This window comes from Pristiophorus japonicus, chromosome 6, assembly GCF_044704955.1.
Source record: "Pristiophorus japonicus isolate sPriJap1 chromosome 6, sPriJap1.hap1, whole genome shotgun sequence".
Lineage (NCBI taxonomy): Eukaryota > Metazoa > Chordata > Chondrichthyes > Pristiophoridae > Pristiophorus > Pristiophorus japonicus.
Window position 1 is genome coordinate 79110324 of NC_091982.1, and position 13130 is coordinate 79123453.

Below are 13130 nucleotides of genomic sequence, written 5' to 3' on the forward strand. Positions count from 1 at the left end.
TAAATTTTTAAGCCGGTTCACGGGCTCCCAGGCCGCCTGCAATTTCTGCGGTCTGGAAGAGTCCGTGTTCCATGTTTTTATCGAATGCACAAGGTTGCAGCCCCTGTTTTATTATTTAAAGGGGCTGCTCCTGAAATTCTGGCTGCACTTCAGTCCCACACTCCTGATCTTTGGGCACCCTGTGCGGAGGGGAGCGGGTAGGTCCGAGGGCCTCCTCGTAGGACTGCTCCTGGGCACGGCCAAGGGTGCCATCATCCGGTCCAGGCTGCGGGCGGTCGAGGGGGTCGTTCAACCTGACTGCCTGCCTCTCTTCCGTGCGTACATCCGCGCCAGGGTGTCCTTGGAGATGGAGCTCGCGGTGTCCACCGGTACGCTCACGGCCTTCTGCAAGAGGTGGGTACCAGAGGGACTGGAGTGCATCATCACGCCCAGCAACCAAATTTTAATTTGATTTTATGTTTTAAAGTTTAATTTGTTTTAATTGCCAGTGTTTTTAGTGTCTCCCTCCCCTTTTATAGGGGGCACTTGGAGAAAAAATATGATTCTAGTGCCCAAAAAAAAACTTTAAAAAAAACACAAAAAAACAAACAAAAAAAAGAGCCTTGTAAATGTTTGGTGCTTCCCCCAGATCAGGGGGCCACGATTTAATGTTTTCGTTTCCTCCCAAAAGAGTTCTGTGGACAAGCACTCCAATGTCCCTTTGTTCATCTACACTATTAAGTAGCCTACCGCTTAATGTGTATACCCTTTCCTTATTCGCCCTCCCAAAGTGCATCACCTCACACTTCTCTGAATGAAATTATATTTGCCACTGCTCTGCCCACCTGACCAGTAGATTGATATCCTCCTGCAGCCCATGACTTTCCTCTTCATATCATCCACCCAGCCAATTTTAGTGTCGTCTGCAAACTTCTTAATCATACTCTCTATATTCAAATCTAAGTCATTGATAAATACCACAAAAAGCAAGGGACCAAGTACTGAGCCCTGCAGAACCCCACTCGAAACATCCTTCCAGTCGCAAAAACATCCATCAATCATTACCCTTTGCTCCCTACCGAAGTCAATTTTGGATCCAACTTGACACTTTGCCCTGTATCCCATGGGCTTTAACCTTCATGACCAGTCTACCATGTGGGACCTTATCAAAAGCTTTGCTAAAGTCCATATATACTACATCGTACACACTACCCTCATCGACCCTCTTGGTTATGTCCTCAAAAAATTCAATCAGGTTAGTCAGACACGATGTTCCCTTAACAAATCTGTGCTGACTATCCCTAATTAATCCTTGCCTTTCCAAATGCAGATTTATCCTGTCTTTCAGGATTTTTTCCAATAATTTTCCCACCACTGAGGTTCGGCTGACAGGCCTGTAATTACTCGGCTTATCCCCTTCTCCCTTCTTAAACAAGGGTACTACATTAGCAGTCCTCCGGCACCATGCCCAAATTCAAAGAGGACTGGAAAATTATGGTCAAGGCCTCTGCTATTTCCACTTTTACTTCGCTCAACAGCCTGGGATGCATTTCATCCGGGCCTGGAGACTTATCTACTTTCACAGCTGCTAAACCCCTTAATACTTCCTCTCTCACTATATTTATTTCATCCAGAGTATCACACTCCTCCTCGATAGCAGTATCTGTATTGCCCCTTTCCTTTGAGAAAACAGATGAAAAATGTAGCCTTCTTCTCCCAACCCTTTCAGGCACTCAACTTATGCTCCGTTTTCAAGATGCTGCTGTTAGCGCCGGGTGCGCCGGGATGCGACTGCTTTTTGCTGGCGGGTTCCCGGGCGGACGCTAACTCAGGAGATATGCTGAAAGTTCCGCTCAGGGTGCTAGCACAGCATTGCACGCCAATTGACGTCATCCAAACGGTGAAAACATCGGGTGGGTGCTAAGTTTTAGTGCCGCCGCAAAACCACTGCCGAAAGTTCCACCTGGGCGCAAAATGTTGCGCGCCTCATTTAGCGCCAAAAAAAATTGTTTTTGTGCCCCGCCCAGGCACTAAACTGGTCGCAAATCCCTCAAAAATCCAGCCCGTAATCTTACTGTCTCAAAGAGGGCCTCTCCTCTTGTGCATTTCTTCCAATAAGATTTTAATTGCTTCATCTGAAAACCAGGCCAACACAAATGGAAACAGGCACTATCAAATTGTCTTATAGTTCCTTTCACTAGTGTGATATCAAAAACTAATGCCTATTTAAACTGCCACACATTTGATTTCCCATCCACAAATAAGCAAGCTCCCAATCAGTTGTGTTACTCATTCCCCACAAAATGCTAATTAGACTGACCTCAGCAATACATGTGCGATTAGCACCCTAATGGTTGGAGTGTTCCAAATACACACCTCTATCGATTGGAGACCTGATCTGAAAAATGCTATTACGTCAACTTGTGAAGTGTCTATAGTTGGTTATACACTGTGACTGATATTACAGTTGAACTGCAGGTACTGTTTTTTCTGAATTAAAAGTAATGCACGTAGATAACACTAAGCTATGTTGCCTTGTTTGTACCATTCTGAGCTCAAGGAAAACGAGCTCTGCATATGTGAAGTTAAATTACTATGCAGAGCTGGGCTCACTGGCATCTGATTGCCTTGAAGTTACCATCACATTTTACTAAGATATATATAATTCTGTGGGGAAATGTGGTGTGATCTGTTTAAATATAGACCAGAGCTTCCCAAATATTGTAGAGGTTATCAGGTGAGATTTGTTGTTAAACTTCTCACAACTATGAAGTCATGTGTGCTATGGCTAGCCCCCACATTATGGGCCGCCCCGACCTCTGTGAGAATACCACCGCAGGTCAGGGCTATAAATAGAGCTGGAGCACTGGGCCCTGGAACATCGTGGGCGAAGGTGTGGCGAATGAGGGTACGGGGCCCAGAAGAGCCCAGGGCCCAGGGGCAGCATGGGCCTGTCCACACTGTGATATGTGTGCGCACTAGGTCCGTGCAGCAGCGCAGGTCTCCAGTTGTCCTGGTTCAACCCTTGCCACTGGATAAAAGCCTAGCTCTGTCGAGCCCATGTTTTGCTGATGTGCAACAGTCACCACACGTTAAAAAAATCCACGCACAGGCATCTTCCACCCCCTCAATTGGAGTTCAGGACTGGAACATCGGGTCCTTCATTGAAACATCTGTGAACTCATGTGGAAGCAAGTCATCCTCGTTCGAGGGACTGCCTATGATGATGATGATGATGGCTATCCCACCATATGAGCCTGAAATTAGAATTGGTTTAATCACACCATGAGGCAATCCGAAAGAGGACAACTTCTGAGTTGAGTGTATGTAATTCAGGGACCGATCAAACAATTTAACATGGACATGATATTTGGGTTAGGCATTCATACTATTTAATGACCACTCCTGGGAAAAACCCTTAAGACATGGTGTATATAAGAAAATAGGAACTCTCCTGCCAAAGGAATATTTTTTTAACCAATCCTTATCAGGAGTCAATCTGTGGGGATAAGTAGCTACTGCTGAAGGAATACTTCAGGAAAGGCTCACAAAATCATGGGGCAGATTTTACGCTCAGCGGCGTAAGTACGGAATACACCGCTGGCATCTGAATAGAATACAAACTTACCTGATGGGGGTCCTCCTTTGTGAACTTTCTCTCTGATGCTGTGTACTTGAGGGCAGAGTAACGTGCCATGGATGCCAAGGACGCAGCGTGTGCAGAAGCATACCTGGGATCACATGGGCCTGTTGCTGCAATCAGTGGAAGCGCCGATGTTTCCTCTTGACAGATACGTGGGAACAAGCATCAGGTTTTTACAGTTAATTGTTCAATGGGATATGATAACTGGTACACGGGAGAATAAAGTTACAGAATGAAGCGACAAAGGAGGAAGGAGGGTGTTTTTACATATAATGTGGAGGGGGAGGCAAATTGATATTAGATTTTTTCTTTTCATTAATTAAATTGTATTACAGTAAATTGTGCTGTATTTATTCAAGCTATCAAATTATATTACTGCCTGTCTAAAAAGAAAAAAAGTTTTGATAAATTTAAAAAATACACTCATTAAAGCATTTTAGCTAGCTATTGTTGAACCACGTCTAAAGGGGATTTATAGCCTTACAATATTCTTTAACCACAGTTGCCAACTTTTAAAGAGAAGAGATATTCTGGCTGGATGCAAGTTAATCATCACAAATAACCTGCGCCTGCTTTCACTAACAGTACCATTATCATCCATAATCACTGTGCAGTTGCTGGGCAATTAGCCCAATTCTGCAGCAGCATTGAGTATTTCCCCGTCAGTGCGGTTCATCTGTCAAATCGTAGCTTGACCGATCGCAAGTTAGGGATTTAGCACATGGAAATCCCGAACTTGCCATCAGTTTCAAAGATGGTATGATGGCGTACTCTCAGAGTAAGCCATCACACCCACTGCAAAATCTGCCCCCATGTGTATAAGTCTCAAGTAATTATAAGTTCCTGAGGTAAATACTGGTTAAATTCCCTTTGTTAACGGTAGTTTTCCTTCTCACAACAGTTCATCTGCATATTGGGATCACTGTAGACAATACAGTTTTTCTAGAACCTTAAAAAGGATACAGGATAGTGTGGGGGTGTTATTCCTGTCCCTCTTGATATCTGTGCTGATTGTATGCTGAAATACAAAAAAACACATTTAGTACAATATATTGGATTCAAGAGTACAGTCTGATCATAGTTAATCTCAGGATTGAAAGTTGTAGGAGAAGTAATTGGGCTCTGTAGTGCCCCTTTTTTAGGTGCTATGAGGCCTCCATTTGCTCAATAATGGCGTCTGAGATGAATGCGCACACTTCCGACGCGTGATGGGGTTTGCACATGTGCACCTACCAGACACTGCTAGCATGCAGAGCAGGCAGATTATGACATCAATCAATGTGCATCGCTCATCTGATGCCAGCACTGTCATTTTCCAACGCCATGCTCTACACCCATGCTCTACACGCAGTCTTAACCTCGCTCAGCTGAACACAATGTTAAACAGTATGAAGAACCCCCCACGTTGACTACTTAAAGGGATCAGGAACTATTTACAGGTTATTGCTGGATTATATCTTCTGGTTGCTAGTGCAATTGCATGCGATTTTGGACCTTTTCTTTAGTTGTCTAAAGTTTCAATCGTCTACAAAGAGTGGTCTGGCTGGTGTTGAAGTACTTTTTTTGTTAATTTTAAAGCTTGTGCTGGAACAAGTTGCTTCCAGACAGGGGTGGCCTACCTCTTGGAATTGAGCATGACTGGGAAAATGAACAGAGACCACACAGGGCAGGACAAGCTGCTAGAAGTGGGAGGAACAGGAGAGGGAGAAGGGCTCTCGGCAGGAGGCCATATCCACCGAGGGTCCCCTGCAGATGCGTGCAACCAATGACCAGCATGGTTACAGCTGACTGCATGCAGCAATCATGTAAAGCAGCAGGCAGCACAAATTTACCGTGCTGCCTACAATGCAATGAATGAGCACGGGTTAATCGCGTACCGCAATCCCTGTGCCCGTTTTTGGGGGTTAGCCAATTTCTCCCCTGTATTATCTCACAGATTCACTTGGTGCATAGGCTTCCAAAATTGTGACTTAATTTCATGGTATTAATGCATTTTTATCAAAGACTGGTGGTAACTATATTGTGATGAATGGCATTCATTGTTAAACATGACGTGGCGTTTTTAGCAATAAGGCTTGTTTCAGTATAGTGAATGCTAATCTGAATTTTTCAGGGACTTTATAATGCAATGGTAATGAATTAGCATACATTGACTAAAACACTAGTGAAGCCAATTATGAAAAGATGGGTTTTCTTAGAATAAGCTAAACTACCAATGTTGGTAATATTCTTGCACACTAAATATAAGCATTACAAGCTAGATTTGCAATTGTGTAAAGGGGCATAGTCCACCTAAAAGAAAGTCAAAGACAATTCTGGGGAGGAGCCAGAAGAACCCTGTGTCAATCTTACTGCAATGGAAGGAAAGTAGAGAACCTAAATATCAGCATCATAGGAACAGAAGAATTAGGAGCAGGAGTAGGCCATTCGGCCCCTCGAACCATTTAATAAGATCATGGCTGATCTTCTACCTCAGCTACCTGCATATCCCTTGATTCCATTAATATCCAAAAATCTATCGATCTCTGTCTTGAATATACTCAACGACTGAGCCTCCACAGCCCTCTGGGGCAGAGAACTCCAAAGATTCACCACACTCTGAGTGAAGAAATTTCTCCTCATCTGAGTCCTAAATGGCCGACCCCTTATTCTGAGACTGTGACCCCTGGTTCTAGACTCCCTGCATCTACCCTGTCAAGCCCTGTAAGAATTTTGTATGTTTCAATGAGATCACCTCTCATTCTTCTAAACTCTAGAGAATATAGGCCTAGTCTACTTAATCTCTCCTCATAGGACAATCCCCCCAGCGCAGGAATCAGTCTGGTGAACCTTCATTGCACTTCTTCTATGACAAGTATATCCTTCCTTAGGGAAGGAAACCAAAACTATATACAATACTCCAGGAACGGTCTCACCATGGCCCTTTGTAAGATATCTTTACTCTTATACTCAAATCCTCTTGTAATAAAGGCCAACATACCATTTGCTTTCTTAATTGCTTGCTGTACCTGCATGTTAACTTTCAGTGATTCATGTACAAGGACACCCAGGTCCCTCTGAACAACAACATTTCTCAATCTCTCACCATTTAAAAAATACTCTGCGTTTCTATTTTTCCTACCAAAGTGGATAACTTCACATTTCTCCAAATGATATTCCATTTGCCATATTCTTGCCCAGTCACTTATCTCCTTGAAGCCTCTTTGCATCTTCCTCACAACTTACATTCCCACCTAGCTTTGTATCATCTGCAAACTTGGATATATTACACTTAGGCCCCTCATCCAAATCATTGATATAGATTGTGAATAGCTGGGGCTCAAGCACTGATCCTTGCAGCACACCACTAGTTACAGCCTGTCAACCTGAAAATGACCTGTTTATTCCTAGTCTCTGTTTCTGTCCGTTAACCAATCCTCAATCCATGCTAGTATATTACCCCCAATCCCATGAACCCTAACTTTGTTTAATAACCTCTTGTGTGGCACCTTATCGAATGCCTTCTGAAAATCCAAATATACCACATCCACTGGTTCCCCCTTATTTATTCTGCTAGTTACAACCTCAAAAGCCCTAAGAGATTTGTCAAACATGATTTCCCTTTCATAAGTCCATGTTGATTCTGCCCAATCCTATTATTTTTTTCTAAGTGCCTTGTTACCATGTCCCTAATAATAGATTCTAGCATTTTCCCTACTACTGATGTCAGGCTAACTTGTCTGTAATTTCCCATTTTCTCTCTCCCTCCTTTCTTAAATGGCGGAGTTACATTTGCTACCTTCCAATCTGTGCAAATTGTTCTAGGATCTATCGAATTTTGGAAGATGGCAACCAATGCATCCACTATCTCTATAGCCACCTGCTTCAAAACCCTAGGATGCAGGCCATCAGGTTCAGGGGATTTATTGGCTTTCAGTCCCATTCATTTCTCCATTATTATTTTTTTACTAATACTAATTTCTTTCAGTTCCTCATTCTCGCTAGACCCTTGGTTCCCCACTATTTCCAAAAGGTTTTTTGCGTCTTCTTCCACGAAGACAGACACAAAGTATTTGTTTAATTTCTCTGCCATTTCCTTATTTCCATTATAATTTCTCCTGTCTCAGCCTGCAAGGGACACACATTTACTTTCGCTAATCTTTTCCTTTTTACATAACTATAGAAGCTTTTACAGTCTGTTTTTATGTCTCTCACTAGTATACTCTCATAGTCTATTTTCCCTTTCTTTATCAATTTCTTGGTTCTCCTTTGCTGAATTCTAAAATGCTCCCAATCCTCAGGCTGACTGCTCTTTTTGGCAACATTATAAACCTCTTCCTTTGATCTAATACTATCTTTAACTTCTCTTATTAGCCACCATTGGACGACTTTTCCTATGGGGTTTTTGTGCCTTTAAAGAATGTATGTTTGTTGTAAATTATGTATTAATATTTTAAATGCTAGCCATTGTGTGTCTACTGTCATACATTTTAATACAGTTTCCCAGTCTACCTTAGCCAACTTGCCCCTCATAACTACGTAACTTGCTTTGGTTAGGGTTAAGACCCTAGTTTCGGATTGAACTAAATCACTATCAAACTTAGTATAAAATTCTATCATATTATGGTGACTATTCCCTAACAGCCCCTTTACTACAAAGAAAGAAAGTAGGACAGTAAGACTTACATTTATATAGCACCTTTCATGACCACCGGACGTCTCAAAGCATTTTACAGCCAATGAAATACTTTTGCAGTGTAGTCACTGTTGTAATGTCAGAAACGCGGCAGCCAACTTGTGCACAGCAAACTTCCACAAAGAGCAATGTGATCATGACCAGATAATCTGTTTCATTGTTATGTTGATTGAGGGATAAATATTGGCCAGGTCACCAGGGATAATTCCGCTCTCTTTTTTTGGAATAGTGCCATCGGATCTTTTACATCCAGCTGAGAGGGCAGACGGGGCCTCAGTTTTAGCGTCTCATCTGAAAGGCGGCACCTCCAACAGTGCAGCACTCCCTCAGCACTGTACTGGAGTATCAGCTAAGATTTATATGTTTAAGTTCCTGGAGTGCGACTTGAACCCACAACCTTCTGACTCAGAGGTGAGTGTGCTACCCCCTGAGCCACAGCTGACACAATAATACAAGGTTATTAATTAACCCTTTCTCATTGCACAAGACTAGATCTAAAATAGCCTGTTCCCTAGTTGGTTTTCCAACATACTGATCTAGAAAACCATCTTGTATACATTCCATGAATTTGTCCTCCACACTAGTACTGCAAATTTGATTTGCCCAGTCGATATGTAGATTAAACCCGCTATCATTACTGTATTACCCTTGTTTCATGCAGCTCCAATATTCTGATTTATACTGTGACCTGCATTACCACTACTGTTGGGGGGGCTATAAACAATTCCCACCGATGTTTTCTGCCCCTTGCTGTTTCTTAGTTCCACCCAAACTGATTCTACTTCTTGATTTTTGGAGCTAAGATCCTTAATACTGTACAGTCAGGGGAGAATTGGGGAATTCAATTCTGCTGAGAAGGCTGTTCTCTGATAACTGAGGATTGGAGAATCAGCATTGACAAAATACTCTTTAATTTTTGATATTAACAAAATTTGATTTTTTCTTTACTGTAGAGGGATTATTTTCTGTTGCTCTTCAATTCCCTTTGTAATAGTGCTGCTTTAAACGTGGTGGTGGGGGTGAGTGGAGTCTGCCCCTTAAATATTTGAGGGTCCAGGCCATAATATTGGCCTGGACTGCCAAGTGAGCTCCCTTTCATTGGTGGTTGGAATGGCAGCTATACTGGGCCCCAGTAAGGGCCAGACATAGTTACTCCCAACTTAGGGAGTCTTCAACCCGGGCTCTGGCCCTTCCTAAGTCAATACCCCTGTAAGGAGTTCTGCCTCCAACACAACATTAAGCAAACTTCAGGGAATGCCAGGACCCAGCATCTCTGGAATCTGTCTCTAATGTCCAGCTTTTCCAGAATACTCTCCCATTTATTACAATGGAATTATGCTTGCATGTAAGCACCTTGTGGCTCCTTGAGCTCCTATAAAATTTGGTGTTTATCTCTTCACGTTCTGCTGAATTTCTGTAAATAATTCACGTATAGTTGGCTTTTCAGTGACTATTGGGCAACAATGAATCTTTTTGGAATGTTTGAAGCCAAACTCACTGTAACAAAATAAAAAATACTCTCAAAATTCATTCCACAAATTTATAATAATTTCAGAAATAGTGGAACATTCTCTAATAAAAACAATAGTCCTAAAAAAGGTACATGTAAACATTGAAAAAAATGCAAATGATGTTCCCATTTAAGATCGCCATCACACATAGAACTTCCCTGGCACCCATTCAAAACTGATATTATAAGGAATAAATTCAATCCTGGTACAAAAGCTGGAAGTTGTGTCGTATTCACTTAAGTATTTTTGCATGCATTCTGGGCCTTAATGAGGTTATGATATGAAGGGGTCAACCTTCATCTTGAGCACTCAGTGCAGAGCCTTGCGTGCAAGAAATATATAGCAGAAATTAAGGCAAGGACCCCACAGTTTTAAAATTAATGGATGTAAAATCATGAAAATTGGGTTCATGTCCAAATTCCTGATATGTACTCCCAGGGTGCAAAGCCCTTATCTGGGAGCTTTAAAGATGAAAATTTACCCTGAAATGTGTACAAGCACTCTAATAGATATGTGTAGCTGGTCAGAAAGTCATGGGCAGAAGGAATGAATAACAAAACACAGAAAAAGCCCACTCCCCCAATTTCCCTGAACCCATTCTGTGCTTCCACGGAGGAAAATCTACACTAGAGTTACCTAACAAGATATATTTATTTTAAATATGAAATTGTAACTGGTTTCCTGCATTGAGGAAAAAATGCTTTGCGGGATAATTAATCTTTTACTTGGTTTTCCATAATAATTTTCAGTAAGATGTATTAAATTTTTACACAGTCAGAAAATAAGTGGCTTTCACTGCTGATTTCCAAAGGTAAATAAATTTCAACATCGTTGGGTGTATAAACTGTTGAATTGGGTTCAACCAGAGTCTGAAGTATCACATTAGTCATTGATGCTGTCCCAACAATCCCAAAAGGCTACCTGTCAGAAGACTTTAAGGGGTTTTAATTGATGGCATGCCTTGCTGCATTGAGGGTCGCTGCTTCTGAATCAGTGCAGTCTCCAGATTGATTATAGAGCCAGGTTATTTGCCTAACTGTATCCAATCCAGTTGCATAGTATGATTCCAAAATATTATGTTTGTGCATTTAGTTTGTGCAGTAAGGCAAGCTGTGCAACATCTGTATGCTGAACCCTGAGGAACTATCTGAGGTAGGACTGTACATCATCTGAAAAGGATAATTTCAAGACTTTGGTATTATCTTTGAATTCTTCCTATTTTCTGAACTTTTGAAGAATGCATTACAAGAAGATATTATCTATGTGTTAAAAAATGTAGAAACAAAATAAAATTAATATAAAATAAATTAATATTAGAATCCATTATCAAATTAGCCTCCGATATACACTTAATATCTCTAAACAATTAAGAACATGATTTTATATATTTTAATGCATACATTAACTCGTTAGTTTTAAATGAGTTAACACAACTGCAAAACAAAGGGCAGAGGAATGTCAGCGGAATACATTAGGTTTATATTTGCTAATATCACCAACATTAATTTCTAGGCTAAAGCGTCAGAGCAAAAGATAAATACAATGAGAAGGGAGCATTCAGTAGAATGCAAAATATCCCCCAGAGGTGGGGGGATTGTGGAGGTCAGGATAAGTGATATGGGGCCTTGAAACAGCCCCAGAAAGGTAGGAATCAGTCTGTTGAATGTCTATGGGGGCCAATTAAAAAGCTACATTTACCTATATCCCTAGCAAACTCCCCAAGAACGTTAAAACGATGATTTCTATTGAAATGTCTGGATAGTTATCACCTCATAGACAATACAGATCTTCATTATCTTCAATCAGCCTCAATCCTGTGGTCCAAGTAGAAGTAGCTGCAATTCTGGTAAATTTCTGATTGATGTCCATCTTCAGAAAAGGAATCGACTCTTATATAATGTTTCCTCTACTGTGAATCAAAAATATTTAAATATCATCACATACAAATAATGAATCTTATCTTTCAGGCCTCCAGTCAATGGTGGCAGATAAAATATCTAAATAATAATGGAGCTAAGACTCCATCTCAGGTTATAATTCTAACTTTGCCCAAGTTAGCTACAGTAAAAAATTAAAACCAACTAACAAGCTCCAACATTTTGTAAATAAATCAAAAAAGATAGTTATTTTATTTAAGAATACTAGTCAACTCAGCATTGACTACTGTGATATCACAACACTAACTCTCCTGGATTAACATTCCTAAATTACCAACTTTTGGCAAGTCTAGATTTGGAAGGGTTGTCCAGGAAAGCAGAAATATTTATTAAGATACAAATTTAGAATTGGCCCCCCCTCTTAGGTAATGTGTATGCTAGGGTTATAAATAATAAGCCAACTCCTACTGGGACTGCTACATAATGAACCATAGACTGAAATCCCAACTTGGATGCCCTCAACCTCTGCAGGGAGAAGAAACCTAATCACAATATAATTATCTGAGCTACAGCTGAGGCTTGAAGGTGAGTACACGTAAGTGCTGGACTATTAGAATAGTGGCCTAGCAGAATACTAGCCGAGCAATCCAATCTCATCTAAGCACTGAAGTTAAGATAACAGATTTAAAAGTTCTATTTTATCACTCCCGTTGCAATAAATGGATAAAGCTGATAAAATATATTTTTATCGACAACAATTTCATCCTGTCCTGATAATGTGATTTTATTATGATTCCACTTTCCTGCAAAGCAGAGTTAAAGATGATTGAAGGCAAAGAATGTTTATTTTGTCTCTCCTAAAGGTGGGTCAGTGATACATGTGACTGCAAAATGTCTAGAATGGAATGGATAGACAAATCCTCTTTTCTTATTATTCTTTTAAAAATGTTTGTACATATTATGAGGTTACGGTCTAGGTTTGGATAATACAATTGATAGATTAGGGTTTTAGCCCAGATTATGAGAAATGAGCTTCTAAGCATAGCTGTAGGTTTGGGTTTAAAAGTTAGGATCTGGTTTTGGAATCAGGTTTGTATTAGGCTAAGAGAGCTAGCAGAGCTTCCAAGCATAGCTGTTACATTAGAGTTAAGGGACATTATCAGAAAATGTATTTACTTTAAGAAAAATAAAATAACTTGCATAAATAGCAAGTAGTTTTGCATTGGATTCATTTGCTGGAATTTTCTGTCCCTGGGCAGGTCGGGTGCGGGCAGTAGGTGTGGTGGGTCGTGACCCCGGTGTTGCTTCCATCATACTGCAGAAATCGACTTTGCCCTAATGGGGCCTATTAAGCCTGCCCAGAGCATTACCCAGCCCTATTAAATGGTGCGCGTCTGAAGACCTCATCCATGACACATTTTACAGCTGGGATATTTAAAGGAGCC

The 13130-nt window shown here is 41.0% G+C and overlaps 1 long non-coding RNA gene across 1 annotated transcript in view; it reads left to right on the forward strand.

Annotated features, from left to right (window-relative positions):
• The window catches only part of LOC139265168 (uncharacterized), a 93443-nt gene extending 84385 nt beyond the window's left edge, over window positions 1-9058 (forward strand). Inside the window, exon 3 of the long non-coding RNA XR_011593488.1 lies at window positions 8527-9058. This is a non-coding gene — a long non-coding RNA (uncharacterized lncRNA). The remainder of the gene's footprint in view (window positions 1-8526) is intronic.
• The last annotated feature ends 4072 nt before the right edge of the window (window positions 9059-13130 follow it).